The sequence below is a fragment of the Pseudorca crassidens genome, chromosome 12 (assembly GCF_039906515.1).
Source record: "Pseudorca crassidens isolate mPseCra1 chromosome 12, mPseCra1.hap1, whole genome shotgun sequence".
NCBI lineage: Eukaryota > Metazoa > Chordata > Mammalia > Artiodactyla > Delphinidae > Pseudorca > Pseudorca crassidens.
In genome coordinates, this window is record NC_090307.1 from 54,039,912 (window position 1) to 54,064,323 (window position 24,412).

Below are 24,412 nucleotides of genomic sequence, written 5' to 3' on the forward strand. Positions count from 1 at the left end.
GAGTCCAGGTACAGGTTACCTGGTTCCTCTACTTAGGGCCTCACCAGGCTGAAATGAAGTGAGGGTATTGGCTGGGGCTATGATTCTCATCTGAGGCTTGGAGTCCTCTTCCAATATCATTCAGGTTGTTGGCAGAATTTACTTTCTTGCAGTTGTAAGACAGAGATCCCCGTTTTCTTGCTATCTGTTGGTCTGGGACCACTTTCGGGTCTCAGAGAGCCCCCAGAGGCAGCAGACCAGAAGGAGTGTGGCCTCTGATGCTTCATCTTCTTTTAAAGCCTCCTTTGATTTGGTCAGGCACACCTGGGATGGTGCCTTACTGCTTGACCTAGTTCTAAATGCATATAGAGGAAATATTTAAGACAACTATATTAAAAACAGTGGATGGTAAAAGGATATAAACAGCAACATGGTTTCTAAGCTTTATTTAAACTGATAAATTGTCAACACCAGTAAGCTGTGATAAGTTATACATATATAAAATGTAATACCTAAAAAAATATACAAAATGATATATGCAAACACACCATGGATACATAACAACAGAGTTGTAAAACAGTTCAAATAACCCATTGGAAGACAGGAAAAAGAACACAGAGAAGCAAAAAAGAAAGAATGAACATAAAACAAAAAAATGGCACATTCAAGTCCTAAAATAACAATAATTACATTAAATGTTAATGGTCTAAAATACTAATCAAGACTTACTGTAAAGCTAAAATAATCAATGCAGTTAAGTATTGGTGGAAGAATAGACAAATAGGTCAATGGAACAGAATAGAGAGCCCAGAAATAGACTCACATAAATATAGTCAACTGATCTTTGACAAAAAAGCAAAGGCAATAAAATGGAGCAATGATTGTTCTTTCAACAAATGGTACTGGAACAACTGGACATGTACATGCAAAAAAATGAATCTGGATACAGACCTTACACCCTTCATGAAAATTGACTCAAAATGGATCACAGAACTGAGTGTAAAATGCAAACTATAAAACTCCTAGAAGATAACATAGGAGAAAACCCATGATCTTGGGTATAGTGAAGACTTTTTAGATATGATGACACCAAAGGCATGATGCCTGAAATGAATAATTGATAAGTTGGACTTCATTAAAATTAAAAACTTCTACTCTGAGAAAGACAATGTCACAGAATGAAAGAAAATATTTGCAAGTATTTTGCAAAATATCTGATAAAGGACTGTTATCCAGAATATAGAAAGAATTCTTAAAACTCAACAATCAGAAAATGAACAATCTGATTTTTTAAAAATGGGCAAAAGACCTTAACGGACAACTCTCCAAAGAAGATATACAGATGGCAAACAAGCATATGAAAAGATGCTCAACATCATATGTCATTAAGGAGTTGAAAATTAAAACAATAATGAGATACCACTACACACCTGTTAGAATAACCATATATTTTTGAAAACCCTTAAACATTATATAATTATTTGGTCTCTTATACTAGATACTAGAGAAAAAAATTTTCTCCTAGCTTCCTCTTTTAATACAAGTGAAAATAGTACAGTCTTTACTTGTATATTGACAGACACACACACGAATACATATAAACACATGCAGATTAACAGACTATGAAGTCAGAGACCTTGTTCAAAATTATGTTTTGTCATATACTAGCTTCCTGACATGTATAAGTTAATTCATATTCTGAGGCTCAATGACTTTATCTATACAATGAAGATATGTCAGAGGGTTATGATAATTAAAATAAGATAATCAAATAAAATTCTATAGATGTACAAGACACATAGTAAGGGCTTAATAAATATTGATAAATAGATATTCATTAAAATTATAAATTTTAACTATTATTACTAAATTCATCCAACAGCTTTCTCTGACATTTTCTTCCATATAATTTATGAAGTTTAAAATTAATATATCTTAATGAAATATCTATAGCTGTCTCTTAACTGTGAAAAAGTACAAAATGTATTTTTAATTTTTTAATCTTTTTGAATGCTTCAATTTGAAAAATCCAGTCATTAGGCTTTAATAGTGAGAAAATGAATAATGAAGTGAACAATCCACTTATTAATGACTGTGTTTTTAATCTTACACAAATGCCAATTCTTAGTCATTATGAATGCATTTTCCCTCTCCCAATTGCCTATTTAATGAAAAATGCATAAAACTCCAGTTTATTTTGAGTGCAAGCAATTGAGATAATCAAATAATTGAAAAAATTTGTAGACTTCATATTTTCAAAGAAAATCCCAATCAAAGTGCATTCCAAAGAGTCAAGCTGATTTGAAGAACTTTTAAATTTAATTTAATTTTACTTTACTATATTTTATTTTATTTTTTGCAGTACGCAAAGTGGTTGAGAGTCTGCCTGCTGATGCAGGGGACACAGGTTCGTGCCCCAGTCCGGGAAGATCCCACATGCCACGGAGCGGCTGGGCCCATGAGCCATGGCTGCTGAGCCTGCGTGTCTGGAGCCTGTGCTCCACAATGGAAGAGGCCACAACAGTGAGAGGCCCATGTACCGCAAAAAAAAAAAAAAAAAAAAAATTAAGGAAATGGTCATAGGAACATACATATCGATAATTACCTTAAACGGGAATGGATAAAATGCTCCAACCAAAAGAAACAGGCTTGCTGAATGGATACAAAAACAAGACCCATATATATGCTGTCTACAAGAGACCCACTTCAGACCTAGGCACACATACAGACTGAAAGTGAGGGGATGGAAAAAGATATTCCATGCAAATGGAAATCAAAGGAAAGCTGGAGTAGCAATAATCATATCAGATACAATAGACTTTAAAATAATGTTACAAGAGACAAGGAAGGACACTGCATAATGATCAAGGGATCAATCCAAGAAGAAGATATAACAATTATAAATATATATGCACCCAACATAGGAGCACCTCATACACAAGGCAACTGCTAACAGCTCTAAAAGAGGAAATCGACAGTAACACAATAATAGTGGGGGACTTTAACACCTCACTTACACCAATGGACAGATCATCCAAAATGAAAATAAATAAGGAAACAGAAGCTTTAAATGACACAACAGACCAGATAGATTGATATTTATAGGACATTCCATCCAAAAAAAGCAGGTTACACTTTTTTCTCAAGTGCACATAGAACATTCTCCAGGATAGATCACATCTTGGGTCACAAATCAAGCCTCAGTAAATTTAAGAAAACTGAAATCATATCAAGCATCTTTTCTGAGCACAATGCTATGAGATTAGAAATGAATTACAGGGAAAAAAACATAAAAAACACAAACACATAGAGGCTAAACAATATGTTACTAAATAACCAAGAGGTCACTGAAGAAATCAAAGAGGAAATAAAAAAATACCTAGAGACAACTGACAATGAAAAAACGACGATCCAAAAACCTATGGTATGCAGCAAAAGCAGTTCTGAGGGGAAAGTTTATAGCTATACAAGCCTACTTCAAGAGACAAGAAAAATCTCAAATAAAAAATCTAACCTTACACCTAAAGGAAGTAGAGAAAGAAGAACAAACAAAACCCGAAGTTAGCAGAAGGAAAGAAATCATACAGATCAGAGCAGAAATAAATGAAATAGAAGTGAAGAAAACAATACCAAAGATTAATAAAACTAAAAGTTGGTTCTTTGAGAAGATAAACAAAATTGAAAAACCATTAGCCAGACTCATCAAGGAAAAGAGGGAGAGGACTCAAATCAATAAAATTAGAAAAGAAAAGGGAGAAGTTACAACAGACACTGCAGAAATATAAACCATCCTAACAGACTACTACAAGCAACACTATGCCAATAAAATGGACAACCTGGAAGAAATAGACAAATTCTTAGAAAGGTATAACCTTCCAACACTGAACCAGGAAGAAATAGAAAATATAAACAGACCAATCATAAGTAATGAAATTAAAACTGTGATTAAAAATCTTCCAACAAAAAAAGTCCAGGACCAGGTGGCTTCACAGGTGAATTCTCTCAAACATTTAGAGAAGAATTAACACCCATCCTTCTCAAACTCTTCCAAAAAATTGCAGAGGAAGGAACACTCCCAAACTCATTCTATGAGAACACCATCACCCTGATACCAAAACCAGACAAAGATGTTACAAAAAAAGAAAATTATAGACCAATATCACTGATGAATATAGATGCAAAAATCCTCAACAAAATCCTAGCAAACAGAATCCAACAACACATTAAAAGGATCATACACCATGATCCAGTGGGATTTATCTCAGGGATGCAAGGATTCTTCAGTATATGCAAATCAATCAATGTGATACACCATATTAACAAATTGAAGAATAAAAACCATATGATCATCTCAATAGATGCAGAAAAAGATTATGACAAAATTCAACACCTATTTATGATAAAAACTCTCCAGAAAGTGGGCATAGAGGGAACCTACCTCAACATAATAAAGGCTATATATGAGAAACCCACAGCCAACATCATTCTCAATGGTGAAAAAATGAAAGCATTTCCTCTAAGATCAGGAACAATACAAGGATGTCCACTCTCACCACTGTTATTCAACACAGTTTTGGAAGTCCTAGCCATGGCAATCAGAGAAGAAAAAGAAATAAAAGGAATACAAATTGGAGAAGAAGAAGTAAAACATTCACTGTTTGCAGATGACATGATACTATACATAGAGAATCCTAAAGATGCTACCAGAAAACTACTAGAGCTAATCAATGAATTTGGTAAAGTTGAAGGATACAAAATTAATGCACAGAAGTTTCTTGCATTCCTATACATTAATGATGAAAAATCTGAAAGAGAATTTAAGGAAACACTCCCATTTACCATTGCAACAAAAAGAATAAAATACTTAGGAATAAACCTACCTAGGGAGACAAAAGACCTGTATGCAGAAAACTATAAGACACTGATGAAAGAAATTAAAGATCATACCAACAGATGGAGAGGTATACCATGTTCTTGGATTGGAAGAATCAATATTGTGAAAATGGCTATACTACCCAAAGCAATCTACAGATTCAATGCAATCCCTATCAAATTATCAATGGCATTTTTTACAGAACTAGAACAAAAAATCTTAAAATTTGTATGGACACACAAAAGACCCTGAATAGCCAAAGCACTCTTGAGGGAAATAAACGGAGCTGGAGGAACCAGACTCCCTGACTTCAGACTATACTACAAAGCTACAGTAATCAAGACAATATGGTGCTGGCACAAAAACAGAAACATAGATCAATGGAACAAGATAGAAAGCCCAGAGATAAACCCATGCACCTATGGTCAACTAATCTATGACAAAGGAGGCAAGGATATACAATGGAGAAAAGACAGTCTCTTCAATAAATGGTGCTGGGAAAACTGGACAGCTACATGTAAAAGAATGAAATTAGAACACTCTCTAACACCATACACAAAAATAAACTCAAAATGTATTAGAGACCTAAATATAAGACTGGACACTATAAAACTGTTATAGGAAAACATAGGAAGAACACTCGTTGACATAAATCACAGCAAGATCTTTTTTGATCCACTTCCTAGAGTAATGGAAATAAAAATAAAAATAAACAAATTGGACCTAGTGAAACTTCAAAGCTTTTGCACACAAAGGAAACCATAAACAAGATGAAAAGACAACCCTCAGAATGGGAGAAAATATTTGCAAACGAATCAACGGACAAAGGATTAATCTCCAAAATATATAAACAGCTCATGCAGCTCAACATTAAAAAAACATACAACCCAACTCAAAAATGGGCAGAAGACCTAAATAGACATTTCTCCAAGGAAGACATACAGATGGCCAAGAAGCACATGAGAAGCTGCTCAACATCACTAATTATTAGAGAAATGCAAATCAAAACTACCATGAGATATCACCTCACACCAGTTAGAATGGGCATCATCAGAAAATCTACAAACAACAAATGCTGGAGAGAGTGTGGAGAAAAGGGAACCCTCTTGCACTGTTGGTGGGAATGTAAATTGATACAGCCACTATGGAGAACAGTATGGAAGTTCCTTAGAAAACTAAAAATAGAATTACCATATGATCCAGCAATCCCACTACTGGGCATATACCCAGAGAAAACCATAATTCAGAAAGGCACGTGCTCCCCAATATTCATTGCAGCACTATTTACAATAGCCAGGTCATGGAAGCCACCTCAATGCCCATCGACAGACGAATGGATAAAGAAGATGTGGTACATATATACAATGGAATATTACTCAGCCATAAAAAGGAACAAAATTGGGCCATTTGTTGAGACGTGGATGGATCTGGAGACTGTCATACAGAGTGAAGTAAGTCAGAAAGAGGAAAACAAATATCATATATTAATCCATATATGTGGAACCTAGAAAAATGGTACAGATGAACCGGTTTGCAGGGCAGAAATTGAGACACAGATGTAGAGAATAAAAGTATGGACACCAAGAGGGGAAAATGGGGGTGGGGGGTGGTGGTGGTGGTGTGATGAATTGGGTGATTGGGACTGACATGTATACACTGATGTGTATAAAATTGGACTAATAAGAACCTGCTGTATAAAAATATAAAATTCAAAAATTTTTAAAATAAAATAAAATATAATTTACTGTGTATTAATTACCTCTGTCAACCTCACACATTTCAAAGAAACCCATATACTATGTGTGCAGAGACTTTAAAAATATGCTTTGCAGAGACTAAAAAGCTGGATTACCCAGTAAGACTATATTCCAACTGGCCTTATCCGAAACAGAAGATATATATTTGCCTCTTGAGCTGTAGTGATGATTGGATATGAATTCTGAGAACTTGAAGACTGGTATTTATGGGCAAAGTATTCTAGAAATAGCTGAGGAAAGATTTTTAGCTTTTCAAATTTAGTCTTTAAAAGATAAGATGTACCATGTATATTTGTGGAAATATTTTGTATTCTTACAATACCTTTAAATGAACATAGCTTCATTGAAAATAATGTGAACAGATTGAATCATCTTGTGAACAGATTGAATCATCTTGTAAAAAGCAGAGGAATTAGTATAGAGGGTAAAGGACTTTTTTTTTTTTTATAAATTAATTTATTTTATTTACTTATTTTTGGCTGCGTTGGGTCTTCATTGCTGCATGCGGGCTTTCTCTAGTTGTGGTGAGCAGGGGCTACTCTTCGTTGCAGTGTGTGGGCTTCTCACTGAGGTGGCCTATCTTGTTGCAGAGCACGGGCTCTAGGTGTGCAGGCTTCAGTAGTTGTGGCACGTGGGCTCAGTAGTTGTGGTGCATGGGCTTAGTTGCTCCTCAGCATGTGGGATCCTCCCGGACCAGGGCCCGAACCCACGTTGCCCGCACTGGCAGGCAGACTCTCGACCACTGCGCCACCAGGGAAGTCCGAGGGTAAAGGACTTTTAAAAATAATTTGCTTGCAGTAAAAGTCAAATCATTATGCTATACACCTTAAACTTATACAGTGCTATATGTCAAGTATATCTCAATAAAACTGAAAGAATAGAAATTACTGAAATGCCAACTTCTTTTCTCCATAAAGTAAAAAAGAAATTTGAAAGAAATATAAGCTAAAAAAGGTATCAACTTTTCCAATTAAAACTAAATTATTGAGGTGATAAATCTCACAGGTGCATATAAAAAGCAATATTAATAACTAACATTTACTTAGAGTTCTACAACTCATTATTTTTTATCAGTTATCTTTTTGTTTTTCAGAACCATCTGAGGCAGGCATTATCATAATCTACATATTCCAGATGAGAAACCTGAGACTCAGAAAGAATAATCCTCATTTTCATTACTTAACTTTTCTGCCAAAACACAACAAAGGTAGTTTTCCCTTTCTTTAGGCAGTAAGAGCTGTTTTCTGGTTTTGTAGTGTTTTGTTTTGTTTTTTAAAGTCCCATGCCAGGGAAATAACAGTCATAAATAGTAATGAGAGGATACTATTTTCTTCACAATTGAAACAGCAGCTATTGCTGCCTTCTTAGGACTAAAAACAACCTAACAAAACTCTCCACTATTCTAAGATCCAGAAATAGAGATCAAGTCGATCTTGGCTCCCTCAGGAATTTAGGTTGGCATTTAGGGAGTGGGAGTGTGTGTACTCTGGCATTAGGGGTCACTCTGATGCTCAGTCCCACTGATGTTTACTAGAACATTAGTTTTGGGGAAGTACAGGACAAGGAAACAGGCTAGAGGTCCTAAACTGCAAGAAAAAAGCACAACCAAGATTCCATACAGGATTTCAAATTTCAAGTACCACTATAGAATCCTTTCTAAAATTTTTCTCTTTTGCTAACGTGAGATTGCTTTGTTTTGGGAGGGCATATGTTTCAGTCACTACACAGCTCTCAACTTGTTCTATAAGCCACATACTTCTGTTTTTAGAAACACATAAACTACTGTAGTTATCTGACAAAATTAGATTTAGATATGTGACTGGGAGTGTGAAATGGGATACTTCCAGTTCATGAATCTGGAGAGCTTATATTGAAGAAGATTTGGGAAAAGAAGTATTAGCATGGATAAAGAAAGACATTACATAATTATAAATGGGTAACATCAAAAAGATGTAACAAACCTAAATGTGTATGCACTTCAAAATAGGGCTTCAAAATATATGAAACAAAAGCTAGTAGAAATAAGCGAGAAATCCACATATATACATGAAGACATCAACATTTCTTTCTCAGGAATCAATAGAACAATTTAATATCAATAGTATACAAAAGAGCAATATTATCAACCAACCTGACCATATTTACATTTATAGAATATTCCACCATCAGCAGAATACACAATTTTTTTCAAATGCATATGGAATATTTACCAAGATAGACTGTAGTCTGAACCATAAAACAAATCTTAACAAATTTAAAGAATTAGAAATAGTCAAGTTCATAGAGACCGGAAAATAGAATAGAGATTACAAGTGGCTGAGGGGAAGGGAAAGTTATTGTTTTAAGGATGCAGAGTTTTTATACGGGATGCTGAAAAATGAAAATGTTCTCAAAATAGAAAGTGGTGATAGTTACACAATATTGTGATTGACACTTAAAGCCACTGAACTGTACCCTATAAAATGTTTGAAATGGTAAATTTTATGTTATGTATATTTTACCACAATAGAAAATATCAGTTGGGGAAAAAAACCCACACATATATCAGTATATAATCTGACCAGAACAGAATCAAATGAGAAAACAATTTAAAAAATCAGGAAAATATTTGAAAATTAGACAACATACTTCTAAATGAACCACTTGCCAAAGAGGAAATTTCAAGGGAAATTAGAAAATATTTTGAACTGAATAAAAATACAACATATAAAAATTTGTGAAATGTAGCCAGAAGAAAATTTATAGAACTGAATGCTTATACTAGAAAAGAACAAGAGTTTAAAATCAGTAGCCTAAGCTTTCAGTTTAAGAATCTACAAAAAGGGAACAAATTTAATGCAAATCAAGTAGAAGGATGGAAATAAAGATAAGAATGAAAACCAATAAATTTGAAAACAGAAAGCTAATAGAGAAACCAATGAAAGCAAAAGCTGATATGTTGAAAAGATTAGTAAATTTTATAAATCTCTAGCCAAACTGACCAAGAAAAAAGAGATCATGTAAATTGCCAATCTCAGGATCGAAAGACGGTACATCACTAGAGACACTATATACATTACAAGGACAATAGATTATGATGAAAAAAATTGATTCTCAGAAATTTAAAAGTTAGATGAAATAGACAATCCTTTAAAAGACACAAATTAGCAAAGCTCCCTCAGGAAGAAATAGATAACCTGATTATCTACTGATAATAGCTTAAAACTACTGAATTTATAGCTTAAAACTTCCAACAAAGAATACTCTAGGTTTCACTAGTGAGTTATACCAAACATTTAAAGATATTATAACAATTCTACACGAACTCTATGACAAAATGGTAAGGGAAGGAACCTTTCCCAACTTGTTGTATGAGGCTAGCATTACCATGATAGTGAAACAAAGAAGAAAAAGAAAGAAAAAGGGAGAGAAAGAGGGAGGGAGAAAATATAAACATACACACAAAAAACCCTAAAAAGAAGTTAGTATATTGGGGCTTCCCTGGTGGTGCAGTGGTTGAGAGTCCGCCTGCCGATGCAGGGGACACGGGTTCGTGCCCCAGTCTGGGAAGATCCCACATGCCACAGAGCGGCTCGTCCCGTGAGCCATTGCTGCTGGACCTGCACGTCCGGAGCCTGTGCTCCACAACGGGAGAGGCCACGGCAGTGAGAGACCCACGTACCGCAAAAAAAAAAAAAAAAAGTTAGTAAACTGAATCCATCAATATATAAAAATGATAATATTTCATGGTAAATTGGGGGTTTATCCAAGGAGTGGAATGTTGGTTTAACATTTAACAATCTATGTAATTTATCATATCAACAGAATAAAAGAGAAAAACCACACAATTATCTCAACAGATGCAGAAAAAACGTCCATACTTGAATTTTTAAAAAGCTTATCAAGCCAAGAATAGAAAAAAAATCCCCGTTTTAATAGAGGGTACCTGTAACTAACGTAATGGTGAAAGACTGAATGTTCCCATATGATAGGTAAAAGGGAAGGATGTCCACCCTTATTGCTTCTATCCGATACTGTTCTGGAGGGTGAAGCCAGTGCAGTAAGACAAGATAAATAAATAAAGTAAATGTAGATTGAAAAGAAAGAAAGAAATCTGTCTCTATTGGCTATCAACAGACAGAATATCCCAAAGAATGTATAAAACAGCTACTGGGACTAATAAGTGAATTTAGGAAAGTCATAGGATTCAAAGTCAATGTACAAACATTCATTGTGTTTCTATAAAGTAACATAAACTATTAGAAATTGAAATTTGAAAAGAGTACTATTTACAATAGTGTAAAAATATGATATATTTTGGTATATAATATACATGTTAAAAATTATAAGCTATTGATGTAAGAAATAAAAGATCCAAATAAATGGAAAGCATACTGTATTCATGGATTGGAAGGCTTAATATTATTAGAATGTCAATTCTCCCCACACTGATCTACAGATTTAATGTAATCCCATCGTAATCTCAGTACTGTATTTTGTAGAAATTAGCAAGCTGATTCTAAAATTTCTATGGATAAACAAAGGCTGTACAATAGCCAAAACAACTTTGACATATAAGAAAATTTATATGACTTGATTTATACTTATTATAAGGCTACAGTTATCAGGAGAGTGTAGTGTTGGTAAATATAAACATATAGATCAATTGAATAGAACAGAGAGTCCAGAAGTAGATTTATACAAAATTGGTCAATTGATTGATTTTTGACAAAGTTGTTAAAGAAATTCAATGGTGAAGGGATAGTTTTTCAGCATCTGGTTATCAAACAATTTGACATCCATATGCAAAACTAAAAAAGAACTATCTTTCTGCTGTTGCTTTATAATAGTATAATTTTATTATGGTCCATTAACATACTTTGTATTATTTTAATTTATTTAAATTTGTCAAGGTTTGTTTTTGCTTCATGTATTTTATTTAAAGCCTTGTTATTAAGTGCATACTCATTTAAGATTGTTATGTCTTCTGGTAAAGTGACCATTTTATAAATCTCTAATGTCCTTTTTTTATCCTAAATAACATTCCTTGTTCTGAAGTCTACTTTGTCTGATACTAAAATAGCCACTCCAGCTTCCTTTTGATTATTGTTTCTGTGGAATATTTTTTTCCATACTCTTACTTTTAATCTATCTAAGTCTTTATGTTTAAACTGAGTTTCTTGAGAGCAGCATGTAGATTTTTTAAAATTTTAATATCACTTCAATCTTTTAATTGGTATATTTAGACCATTTACATTTAATGTAGTTATTGGTGTGGTTAGATCTAGGTCTATTATTTTGCTATGTGGTTTTTGTTCTGTTTGCTCTTTTGTTTCCCTATTCCCCATTTCCTGCATTCTTTTGGATAGTTTGAATAGTTTTAGTATTCCACTCTATTTTATCTACTGCTTTTTTGGTGTTGTCTTTCTCTCTCTCCTCCCTCCCTCCTTCCCTCCCTCTCCCTTTCTCTTTCTGGTCTTTCTAGGGAAGAATTTCTCAAACGCAGTACAATTTCTATTTTGGACCAAATAATTATTTGTTCTGGACAGCTGTCCCATGCATCGTAGGATGTTTAAAAGCATTTCTGATCTCTACCCACCAGATGCCAGTTGCACCTCTTCCCCAATTATGGCAGTCAAAATTGTCTTTAGACATTGCCAGTTGTCTCCTCGTGGGCAAAATCAGCCCAAGTTGAAAACTACTGCTCTAAATAATACAACAGAAATACTTAACATTTCAGAGTATAGTTAGAGTAATGTTTTACTATTTAATATTTAGAAGTTTTACAATCATATAAGTCTCTTAACCTCCTCCCTTTATACTATACTTGTCATATGTATTAATTGAACATGCATGAAAAAAACACCCCAGTTTTCTATATTTACTCAGATTTTACTGTTTTTGTTCTTCTTTGATTCCTGAAGTTCCAGGTTTCATCTGGTATTATTTCCCCTCAGCCTGAAGAACTTTCTTTAGCATTTGTTTTAGTTGGCTGTATGTTCTCTTAGTTTACCTTCATCTGAGAATATCTTTATTTCTCTTTCACTCCTAGGGGATATTTTCATTGGATTTAGAATGCTTGGTCGAAAGTTTTTTCCTATCATTCTGAAGATGTTCTACTGTCTTCTGGCTTCCACGGTTTCCAATGAGAAGTCCATCATTTTTTTTTTTTAACGTCTTTATTGGAGTATAATTGCTTTACAATATTGTGTTAGTTTCTGCTGTATAACAAAGTGAATCAGCTATATGTATACATATATCCCTATATCTCCTCCCTCTTGCATCTCCCTCCCAACCTCCCTATCCCACCCTTCTAGGTTGTCACAAAGCACCAAGCTGATCTCCCTGTGCTATGCAGCTGGAGAAGTCCATCATTATTAACATCTTTTTTCTCCTATATATGTTGTGTCATTTTTCCTTAGCTGCTTTTAAGATTTTTTTCTTTACATTTAGTTTTCAGTAGTTTGATTATAATATGTCTGGGTGTGGTTTTCTTTGAGTCTATTCTGTTTTATGTTCTGTGAATTTCTTGAATCTGCAAGTTAATGTCTTTCACCAATTTGGGGAAGTTTTCAGCCATTGTTCCGTCAAATATATTTTTCTGCACCAATTTTCTTTATAGGACTCAATTGTTACAAACGTTAGACTTCTGATATAGTCCCATATAGTCTCCTTGAAGTTCTATTCAGTTTTTCTAATCTTTTTTCTCTTTGTTTTTCAGATTGGAGAATTTCTGTTAATCTGTCTTCAAGTTCACTGACTCTTCCCCATGTCATCTTCATTCTGCTATTGAGTTCATTAGTAAATTTTAAATTTCAAAGAATGTATATTTTAATACTATTTTATTCATTTTTTATAATTTATTTTCTTTGCTAAGACCTCCTATCTTTCCATTCATTTTGTCTCATGTATGTTTACCTTTGCCTCATGAAGCTTATTATAGTATCTGCTTTAAAGTCTTTCTCTTATAATTTCAGCATATGTGTCACCTTGGGGTTGGCATCTGTTGATTTTTCTTTTCCTTTGAGAATTGGTCACGTTTTCCTGGCCTTTTGCTTATCAAGTAATTTTGGATTATATTCTGGACTTTTTGAATATTAAATTGTGTAGATACAGATCCTGTTAAAATTCTCTAAAGGATGTTATTCATTATTATTATCATTATTACTGTTTTAGCAGGTGACAGAACCAGTTAGCTTCAACCTACAAATTTTTAAAATCACTTTGATCCGGCAAGACAGCTGGGTGTGCACCAGCCTCGAGCCTGCAAGCAGATCCTCCCTGCCCCCAGGGACTCCAGCCCCACCATGGCAGATTCCCAGCACACATCTGCCCCCCACTGCTGGACCACCTGCACCAACTTCTTGTGCACCCAAAAGGGAAGTCTCCTGTTTGCTGAGATTATATTGCGCCTGGTGATTCTGACCCTCTTCAGTGCCTCAACAGCAGGATATTCCTCTCTGTCTGTGATTGAATTGATCTTTGCTTCTATCTTCTTTGTCGTCTACATGTGTGACCTGCACACCAAGATACAATTCATTCACTGGCCTTGGAGTGAGCCCTCATAGTGGCCATCCTCTACCTGATCACCTCCATTGTTGTCCTTGTTGAGAGAGGAAACCGTTCCAGAATCATTGCAGGGGCACTGGGCCTAATTGCTAAGGGCCTCTTTGGCTGTGATGCCTCTGTCACTTTCCCCTTGAGATAATAAAGACATACAGCAGCACCTACTGACCCTGCTGATACCCTGGCCCTGTGTCAGTGTACTCCCTTCATTTCTCTCTGTAACCTGCAAATAACTCCTCCATCGAATTAACTCCTCCCCCTGTCCCTACAGCACTCCCAGCCAACTCCCAGCCCTGTATTGAGGTAAAAGTGCTGCTATTCAGAGAATTTATCTTCCAGCCTGCCAATCACCTCTCCAGGGTGTGCCTAGGTCCCCTTCCCTTATGCAGTATAAAAATGAGACGCCAGTTCTGTCTGGTCTATGCCCCCACCTAAGCCACAAAATGAGGGAGGAGGGTACCTTAGATTTCAGACTCCAGGCCCCAGGTTGTGACTCGCTCCAAATAATCAGTGCGGGGGGTGTTTCTATGGAGGAATACATAAATAATACATAAATAATAAATGGATTGTTAGAACAGCAACCAAAAAATCCCTTTCTGTGGGCAGTGGTTCCAATCTCAGTTCAGTTTCCTAACCTTGCTGATGCTGCTTTGGGTCTGTTCAACACATACATCTCTAAGACGTTAGTCTGAGACCTGGTTGGTGGTTTAAATAGTAATTCAGTTCTCAAAGTTTTGCTAGGCTGCTTTGGGTCTGTCCCATGCATATGCAGCTCAAGGGTAAGTTAGGGATCTGTCTAGTTTCTTACACAATTTTGAGATATCCTCTTCTCCAACTCACTTCTCTCCAGGATTCCTCCTACACTCTCTGCCCCACAGAGGCCCCCTTTCCCAGTTCTTCTGTGTAAAAAGGCAAGGTTTCTTTTAGAGTTTTAGAGTCCCTGTATCGCTGCTGGCAAACAGTTCTGCACTTGGGGCAAAGCCACAGGAGAAAAGAGGGGAAAAAATAGAAAACTCATTCTCAAATGAATTGCTCCTTCAAGTTTTGACTCCAGTCCACAATCCACCTGATTCCATTTACTTTTGAGAGTCCTTAGATTTTTGTGTTTTGTTTTTTTTTTAATTTTATTTATTTATTTATTTATGGCTGTGTTGGGTCTCCGTTTCTGTGCGAGGGCTTTCTCTAGTTGCGGCAATTGGGGGCCACTCTTCATCGTGGTGCACGGGCCTCTCACTATCGCGGCCTCTCTTGTTGTGGAGCACAGGCTCCAGATGCGCAGGCTCGTAATTGTGGCTAACGGGCCTAGTTGCTCCGCGGCATGTGGAATCTTCCCAGACCAGGGCTCGAACCCGTATCCCCTGCATTGGCAGGCAGATTCTCAACCACTGCACCACCAGGGAAGCCCGATTTTTGTGTATTTTGTCCATAGTTTTCACTGTAATCAGCAGGAGAGATGCGCCATAGTGGATGTACTCTAACTTGGTCGGAAGTGGAAGTCACATTCTGATATTAGATGTAAGAAAAAGATTTTTAAGGATGTTTGTAAAGATACGTAAAATGAATATAAGGAAGAGTAAGGCTTTGGTGATCACACGGTCCAATGGAACTCCCTCAGTAGTTGCCTAGAATAGAAGGGGTAAGAGTGCTAAGTATAGACAACACCAATCAAGTGTATTCTTAAAATAACACACAAAGTCAGAACTCAGGCATTCTAGTTATGCCGAGATGTCTTGATGCCCTTTCTCATACTCTTCTTTTGTGGGTAGTTTGGACAAACACCCTTTAGTGATGTCTCGGACAGTGATTTAGAAATTATGTTACTCAGAGCTCTAGGCATTCCATGGAGCCCTTTCCCCGCCAAAAGTAGTGGGGAGAGGGTGAATGCCCTGGTACTCCTCCCTGCTTCAATTGCAGCAGCCCACTTTTATCTGTTGTTCTTATTGGACAGTGTTGTAAGATGTCATAACAGCTAGTATTAGCATTGGTAAAAATAAATAAAAACAAAAATAGGAAGCCACTAGTTTACAGTAAAGAGCCTGGGTTGATCAGCAGTAGCTGTCTGTGATGATGCTTTCCAATTCTTCTCATCGAGGCTTGTAAAACAGCTGAGGTATTCTAGATAAGAAGTACTGAGGCCTTTTCTGGGATTGCCTGGGGTACTATGGGAAGTTCAAAGCAGTAAAAGTGTTTCTGCTCTTCTGATTTAAAGTGCTTGTCTGAATACTGGAAAATGCAACATGGGCTGTTACCAGTTTACGTGCCTTACTCCCTCATTGCCAGAGTAAACCCGTGTTGCTTGATGACTTAAAGCTATCAAACCAAGGTGATACTGACCTGTTTCACCCCTTTGGAGAATATTTGCTTTTTATGAGGCTCCTGAGAATGGCAAGTACTTAACACAAAGAGATTACTTTAATACTTACATTTAAGGTAACAAGCTAGTGGGAAAGAGACTCTTCCTTAGGTGTCTTATAACACGGGGATTATATAAAGTAAGTTAAACAACCTTGGACCCACACTTTAGGGATGGCTGAATAACAGCAGTGTTTAATAGTTCATCTCCCAGCCTTCCATTAAATATTCACAAAGTAATACAAAAAGATGAAAATGCGCAATCACTCTCAAAATAAAGGATAAAAGTCAATCATAAAGGAGAATGCTGAAAGTATTTCTATTACTAAATTTTCACTAGTGCCAAACTAAGAAACAGAATTGATATCTGAGGCATACAGCAACCTTTTTTTTTTTTTTTTTGGTTTGGCCACCCCGTGCACTTATGGCATCTTGGTTTCCTGACCAAGGATCGAACCCGTGTCCTCAGCAGTGAAAGAGTGAAGTCCTAACCACTGGACCACCAGGAAATTCCCCACACAGCACCTTTTGAATCTGGAAATCTGTAAATTAGGTAGAAGGGACTCTGTCTCATGGCTCCTCTAGATTCCCTTCACTGACTGCCCATAGTTTGGGAACACAGAGCTTCACTAACGAGAAATCTAGGCAGCCATGGCCTTCACTGTGTGGAAACAGATGTCTGAATGGTCGGGGTGCCCCTTCCTGTCATTAACAGCGCCTCTTAACCAATTCAGTTTCTACAATCCCCAGTACAAAATAAGGCTTAGGATAAAGAGAGTGGAGACCTTGGGATAGGTAGTCTTCACAAAGGTAAAGAATTTCAGGTGATGTAATACCTCAGTCTTATAGAGTGCTGTATGTCAACTATATCTCAATAATGCTGGAAGAAAAAAAATTAGTAAAAACCCAAAAATTTAATTGACCAATTATGGAAAAAAAAGAATTTCAGGTAGAGGTAGAGGTAGAGTTAGAGGAACCCTAAAAACAGTGAAAGCTGCAGGGAGGGGTAAAGTCGTCCTTAAGGAAGAGTAAATACAGTTAAATTCTCTAGGTTAAACATCCTCTTTCTAAGAGAGTATGGAGAAGTGATTCTACTTCATTTCAAAAGAACTACACAAAAGAAATGCTTGCTAAGCAGAAAAAAAAAACTAGAATAAGGCCTGTGCATATCAAATCACAGAATATTAGAGAAGCAGAGTCCATCAATACCTAAGCTATATGATAAGGAAACAAAATAACAACACTGCATCTAATCTGTTTACAAACTCTGGTCCTAGATATTTTTCTCCCAATTCAAAGTTGAGAAAATGGGGGTGGGGGTTGGGGAATGAGAACTATGGAATAAATTTCTGCAGTGTAAGACAAGGAAAATAATCTCTTAAGAACATTTTAAAAAGTCTTAATCGAATACTGATTTACTACAGGAACAGGAAGAAATTTTAGGAAGACCGTTTTTTAAAAATCTACACGTCCATCAATGGATGAATAAATGAACAAAAAGTATTTACGTACAATGGAATACTATTTAGCCTTAAGAAGGAAGGAAATTCTTACACGTGCTACATGATGGATGAACTTTAAGATGTTATGCTAAGTGAAATAAGCTAGACACAAAAAGATAGATATTCTATGATTCCATTTATTTGAGGTACCTGAAATAGTACCTCATTCATAGAGTACTATGAATAGTACCAAATTCATAGAGATGAAAAGTAGAATAGTGGTTGCCAGGGGCTGGGGGAAGGGGGTATGGGAAGCTGGTGTTTAGTGGGTACAGGATTTCAGTTTGGGAAGCTGGGAAGTTCTGGAGATGGATGGTGGTGATGGTTGTACAACAATGTGAGTATACTTAATACCACTTTTCTGTACACTTAAAAATGGTTAAAGTGGTACATTTTAAGTTATATATATATTTACTACAATTAAAAAATGCTCCCAAGGGCTTCCCTGGTGGTTCAGTGGTTGAGAGTCCACCTGCCGATGCAGGGGACATGGGTTCATGCCCCAATCCGGGAAGATCCCACATGCCGCGGAGCGGCTGGGCCCGTGAGCCATGGCCGCTGAGCCTGCGCGTCCGGAGCCTGTGCTCCGCAACGAGAGAGGCCACAACAGTGAGAGGCCCGCATACCACACACACACACACACACAAAATGCTCCCAAAACTATAAAAAGAACAAGTCAGTCACAAGAAACTATATAGTATATTGTTTCATTTCTATGAAATTCTAAAACATGAAGAACTAATCTATGGTGATAGAAATTAGAATATAGATTAACCTTGGTGAGGTGTTTATAGGGAGGGGAAATGAGGAACTATTTGGGAGTGTTAAAATTGTTCTATAATAGATTTGGTGGTGTTCACACAGTTGTATACATATATAAAACTCCACTGACTTGTACACTTAAGATCTGTGCATTTTACTAGATCTAAGTTATATCTTTTTTTTATAAAAAACTCATGCCTATGAAATACGAATAGAAAGAGCAGGCTAAACTGAAATGAAAACAGATTAAGGTGAAAAGAAAACAGGGTAGAAAAGTCTTTAAGGAAACCAAGATTTTAAAATGCAGTAACTCAAATAAAATCCATTCTGGAGGTCACATATAGCCGACTCTTCAGGGCAGCAAATCAAATCAGTGTTTCAGAAGACAAACTTGAGAAGCTTTCCCAGAATGTAGAAGAAAAGAACAAAGAGAAATAGAGATAAGGAAGACAAAGATGAGATCCTAGGTATTGATAATAGATGTTCCAAAAGAAGATGAGATAAATGAAGCATATGCAATAAACTAATATATAAGAAAATTTGAAAGGGTGAGCTGTGACAGGGTGAGAGAGAGTCACGGACATATACACACTAACAAACGTAAGGTAGATAGCTAGTGGGAAGCAGCCGCATGGCACAGGGATATTGGCTCCGTGCTTTGTGACCGCCTGGAGGAGTGGGATAGGGAGGGTGGGAGGGAGGGAGACGCAAGAGTGAAGAGATATGGGAATATATGTATATGTATAACTGATTCACTTTGTTATAAAGCAGAAACTAACACACCATTGTAAAGCAATTATACCCCAATAAAGATGTTAAAAAAAAAAAAAGAAAATTTCAGTGAGGTGAAGGAAGACCTTAGTCTTTTCAGAAGTTCCCTCTTCCAGAAAAAATTTATGATAAGAGATCCACCCCTGGGGTTATCCCAGTGAAGTTTTTGAATTTCAGAAATACACAAAGAATCCTGCAAGAGTTAAGCAAGAAAATGTTGAATATAAAGTAGCAAAACACAGGTTGGTCTTTTACTTTTCTTCAGTAGCACTAAGTCTAAAACCAGATAGTGGAGTACACTTAAAGAATTTTAGGGCAAAGATTTACGAACCAAAAAACTGTATCTATCCATGTTGTCATTGATGTCTGAAGACAACAGACATGCTTAAAGATGTGCTAGATCTCACCTAAGGATCCTTCATTTTAAAATTATTTAAAGTTTTAAACGTGTCACAGGTATGAAACAGACAGTGTGGGGAATATAGTCAATAACTATGTAATATCTTTGTATGGTGTCATTTTATAACTAGATTTATCATGGTGATCAGTTGGAAATGAATAGAAATATTGAATCACTATGTTCTGTAACGGAAACTAACATAGTGCTGTAGGTCAATTATACTTCAAAAATCAACCAACCAACCAACTAACTCATAGAAAAAGAGATCAGATTTGTGGTTACCAGAGGCAGGGGGTGAGGCAGGTGGGAACTGGATGAAGTCATTCAAAAGGTACACATTTCCAGTTATAAGATAATAAGTACTGGGGATGTAATGTGCACCATTATAAATATAATTAACGCTGCTGTATGTTATATTTGAAAGTTGTTGGGATTTCCCTGGTGGTCCAGTGGCTAAGACTCTGCACTCCCAATGCAGGGGCCCCGGGTTAGATCCCTGGTCAGGGAACTAGATCCCACATGCCGCAACTAAGAGTTTGCAAGCCGCAACTAAAAAAAAGATCCCACACGTGGCAACGAAGATCCCGAGTGTGGCAACTAAGACCTGGCACAGCCAAATAAATAAATAAATAAATATTTGGGACTTCCCTGGCGGCCCAGTGGTTAAAACTTCGCCTTCCAATGTGGGAGGTGCAGGTTCAATCCCTGGTCAGGGAATTAAGATCCCACCTGCCTCCTGGTTAAAAAACCAAAACATAAAACAGATGCAATATTGTAACGAATTCAATAAAGACTTTAAAAATGGTCCATATCAAAAAAAATCTAAAAAAAAAAGTTAAGAGAGTAAATCCTGAGAGACAGGAAAAAAAATTTTTTTCTGTGTCTTTAACTTTGTATCTATATGAGATAACATGTGTTCTCCTAATTTATTGTGGTCATCATTTCATGATGTACATAAATCAAATCATTATCTGTAGTTATACAGATAAACTTATACAGTGCTGTATGTCAACTTCATGTCAATAGAACTGGAAGAAAAAAATAAAATAATTTAAGGTTTTACTTTAGACCACTCAAAAATGAGTAAAAATTAAAGTGCAAGAAAACAAATTCTTTACAAGGACTGGAAGCAAATATGGAAGTTAAAAATACAGAAGTAAATCTAAATGTTAGTTATAATTTAGTTACAAACCTGAAGATAATATTGTAAAACTTGAAAGAAAAGATTATGGTGTTTTGTTTTGTTTTGTTTTTGCGGTACGCGGGCCTCTCACTGTTGCGGGCTCTCCCGTTGCGGGGCACAGGCCCTGGACGCGCAGGCTCAGCGGCCATGGCTCACGGGCCCAGCCGCTCCGTGGCATGTGGGATCTTCCCGGACCGGGGCACGAACACGTGTCCCCTGCATCGGCAGGCGGACTCTCAACCACTGCGCCACCAGGGAAGCCCTATAGTGTTTTTTTGTTTTTTTTTTTAAAAAAAAAAAAAAAAAAGGAGAGAAAGATAAAAAAACAAAAAAAGTTTTTTTTTTTTTTTTTTAAAAAAAGGAGAGAAAGATAAAGGAGAGAAAGAAAAGGTGCCCATTTGTATTTCTCATTTAAAAAGAAAGTTTTCAAAAGTTATAGTTTTATGCTTAAATTTATAGTCATAAAAATGTATATTTAACATTGTGTTTAAAGGTAACTATTAGTAGACTAACAACAAGAATTCTTTATTCCAAAATCCAAATCACTGCAGAAACAAAAGGAAAAATAGCCTAAAGTTTATATAGAAAATTATAGAAAGCAAAGACATTGACTAAGTAGAAATTTTTTTTTTTTTTTTTTTTGCGGTACGCGGGCCTCTCACCGCTGCAGCCTCTCCCGTCATGGAGCACAGGCTCCGGACGCGCAGGCTCAGCGGCCAATAGCCCACGGGCCCAGCCGCCCCGCGGCATGCGGGATCCTCCCGGACCGGGGCACGACCCCGCGTCCCCTGCCTCGGCAGGCGGACTCCCAACCACTGCGCCACCAGGGAAGCCCAGTAGAAACTTTTTAAAAAGAAAGAATGAAAACCATTTTCCTATGAGCACTTCCTATAAAAAAAAATATTGAATGAAGAACCACTTAACAAAGAAAAGAATCAAAATAAATAACTCAGGAGGGACTTAAGCACAAAGCTATTCATTGCAGCATTGTTTATAACAGGAAAAGATTGGAACCAACTAAGATGTCCTTTAGTAGGGTATTGGTTAAATAAATTGCTATGAATGCAAAAAGTGAACTACTTGGTAGGTGTTAAAAAGAATGAGACAGTTCTATATTTACTGATACAGAACAATCTTCAAGATATATTGTTAAGATAGGGGAAGAAAAAGCATGGTTGAGAGAAGTCTATGTAACAAATGTGGATGATTGCGTACTTACCGAAAGAATATAAGAAACTGAACAGCCATTGCCTTTTGTGTTAAGGAATAAGTAGCTTATGGACAGAGGTGAGAGGAAGAATTACTTTTCATTGAATACCACATTGTATCTGTTGGATTTATATGTCAGAGTATGTATTAACTGTTCAAAAATTAATTAAGTAAAATTTACAGAATATGGATTGGAACAAGAGATACTTATCCTCTCTTAGTACTTAAATTCACTGTAATTAAGTGTATGATGCAGAAGTTGCTATATTTGGCTTATGTGCAGGGAGAAGTAGGAAGAAATCAGTTCATGGACATAGGGAAAGAATAAAGTAAACCACCAAGAAGCAGAGATGAGAATCATTTAGGCCTGGAAAATCTGAGCGAGTATCAATGGTTCATCAGAGCTTTTCAACTCTGGTTTCAGTGTCTCTTGACTCCCAGCTAGACTTTCTGCTCTTGCCTAAATGCATTTCAGTTGGAATTAAAAAAAATATACAGAAAGCAAGCCATGGTGAGGGTGGGGAAAAGAGACAAAAGAAAATAGAAATATATATCAACCTTTTGGAAGGTGGGAGGACTTTCTAAATTAAAAATAATAAAATAAATTCCTTTAAAATATCATGGATTTAACAGAATTTTTTGAAGTATATATTTTAATTGACAAAATACATTCAAAATGTTTAAATAAACAATAAATTGGTAAAATTTTTCAATTCTAGAATAAAAATATCCTTAAGACATACATATATATATGCATACCTACATATATACACATACATACATATATATTCATATTTATGCTCATAAAAATCAATAAGAAAAATCCTAAGGCCCCATTGATGGATAGGCACAAATCACAAATTAATTCATAGAAAAAGAAAAACAGCTAATTAACAACATATGGCAAAGTATTCAACCTTGTAGTAATCAAAGATATGCAAATTAATACAACAATGAGCTAAGATGTTAATAACGACACATCCAATGCCAGGGGGAGGATAATAAAAAGGGACATAGGGCTTCCCTGGTGGCGCAGTGGTTGAGAGTCTGCCTGCCGATGCAGGGAACACGGGTTCGTGCCCCTGTCCAGGAAGATCCCACATGCCGCGGAGCGGCTGGGCCCGTGAGCCATGGCCGCTAAGCCTGCGCGTCTGGAGCCTGTGCTCCGCAATGGGAGAGGCCACAACAGTGAGAGGCCCGCGTACGGCAAAAAAAAAAAAAAAAAAAAGGGACATAAACATAAATAGCCGGAGTGTAAACTTGCATTGCTATTTGAAAAACAATTTGGCAAAATATATCAAAAGTGTTTAAAATGCTTTGGCCCATTTCTAAGAACCATTTCTTTTTTTGTTTTGTTTTGGCTGCGTTGGGTCTTCGTTGCTGCGGGCGGGCTTTCTCTAGTTGCAGCGAGTAGGGGCTACTCTTCGTTGCGGTGTGCGGGCTTCTCATTGCAGTGGCTTCTCTTGTTGCAGAGCATGGGCTCTAGGTGCGCGGGCTTCATTAGTTGTGGCACACAGGCTCATTAGTTGTGGCTCATGGGCTCTAGAGCACAGGCTCAGTAGTTGTGGTGCACTGGCTTAGTTGCTCCACGGCATGTGGGATCTTCCCAGACCAGGGGTTGAACCCATATCCCAGGCAATGGCAGGCGGATTCTTAACCACTGCGCCACCAGGGAAGTCCCTGAGAAGCATTTCTAAGGAAATAATTCTCAATTAAGAAAAAACTTTATAATATAAAATTTTAAAAATTTTTAAAGGGAAAAAAATCCAAAAAATGTTTATCAACTGTACTCCAATATAAAATTAAAAAAATTTTTAAAGGGAAAAAAATCAAAAAAAAGAAAGAAAAGAAAAAGCCATGCACAAGGATGTTTATAGTAGCACTATTTATAGTAATGGTTAAATAAAGTATGGTAAATTTCTGGAATGGAATATTATGCAGGTATAAAAAGTTATGCTTAATTATGCCTATACAAACCATTATGTAAGCTGAAAAAAAAAACAGTATATAAGAATTGCACATACAGCATACAAAACAAACAAACCTTTGCAGGGGACAAATAATGATTAAAAGAAAATC

At 36.4% G+C, this 24,412-nt stretch overlaps 1 pseudogene; it reads left to right on the forward strand.

The window, feature by feature from the left end:
- LOC137203424 (proteolipid protein 2 pseudogene) overlaps positions 1 to 14,681 on the forward strand; it is a 106,862-nt pseudogene extending 92,181 nt beyond the window's left edge.
- The last annotated feature ends 9,731 nt before the right edge of the window (positions 14,682 to 24,412 follow it).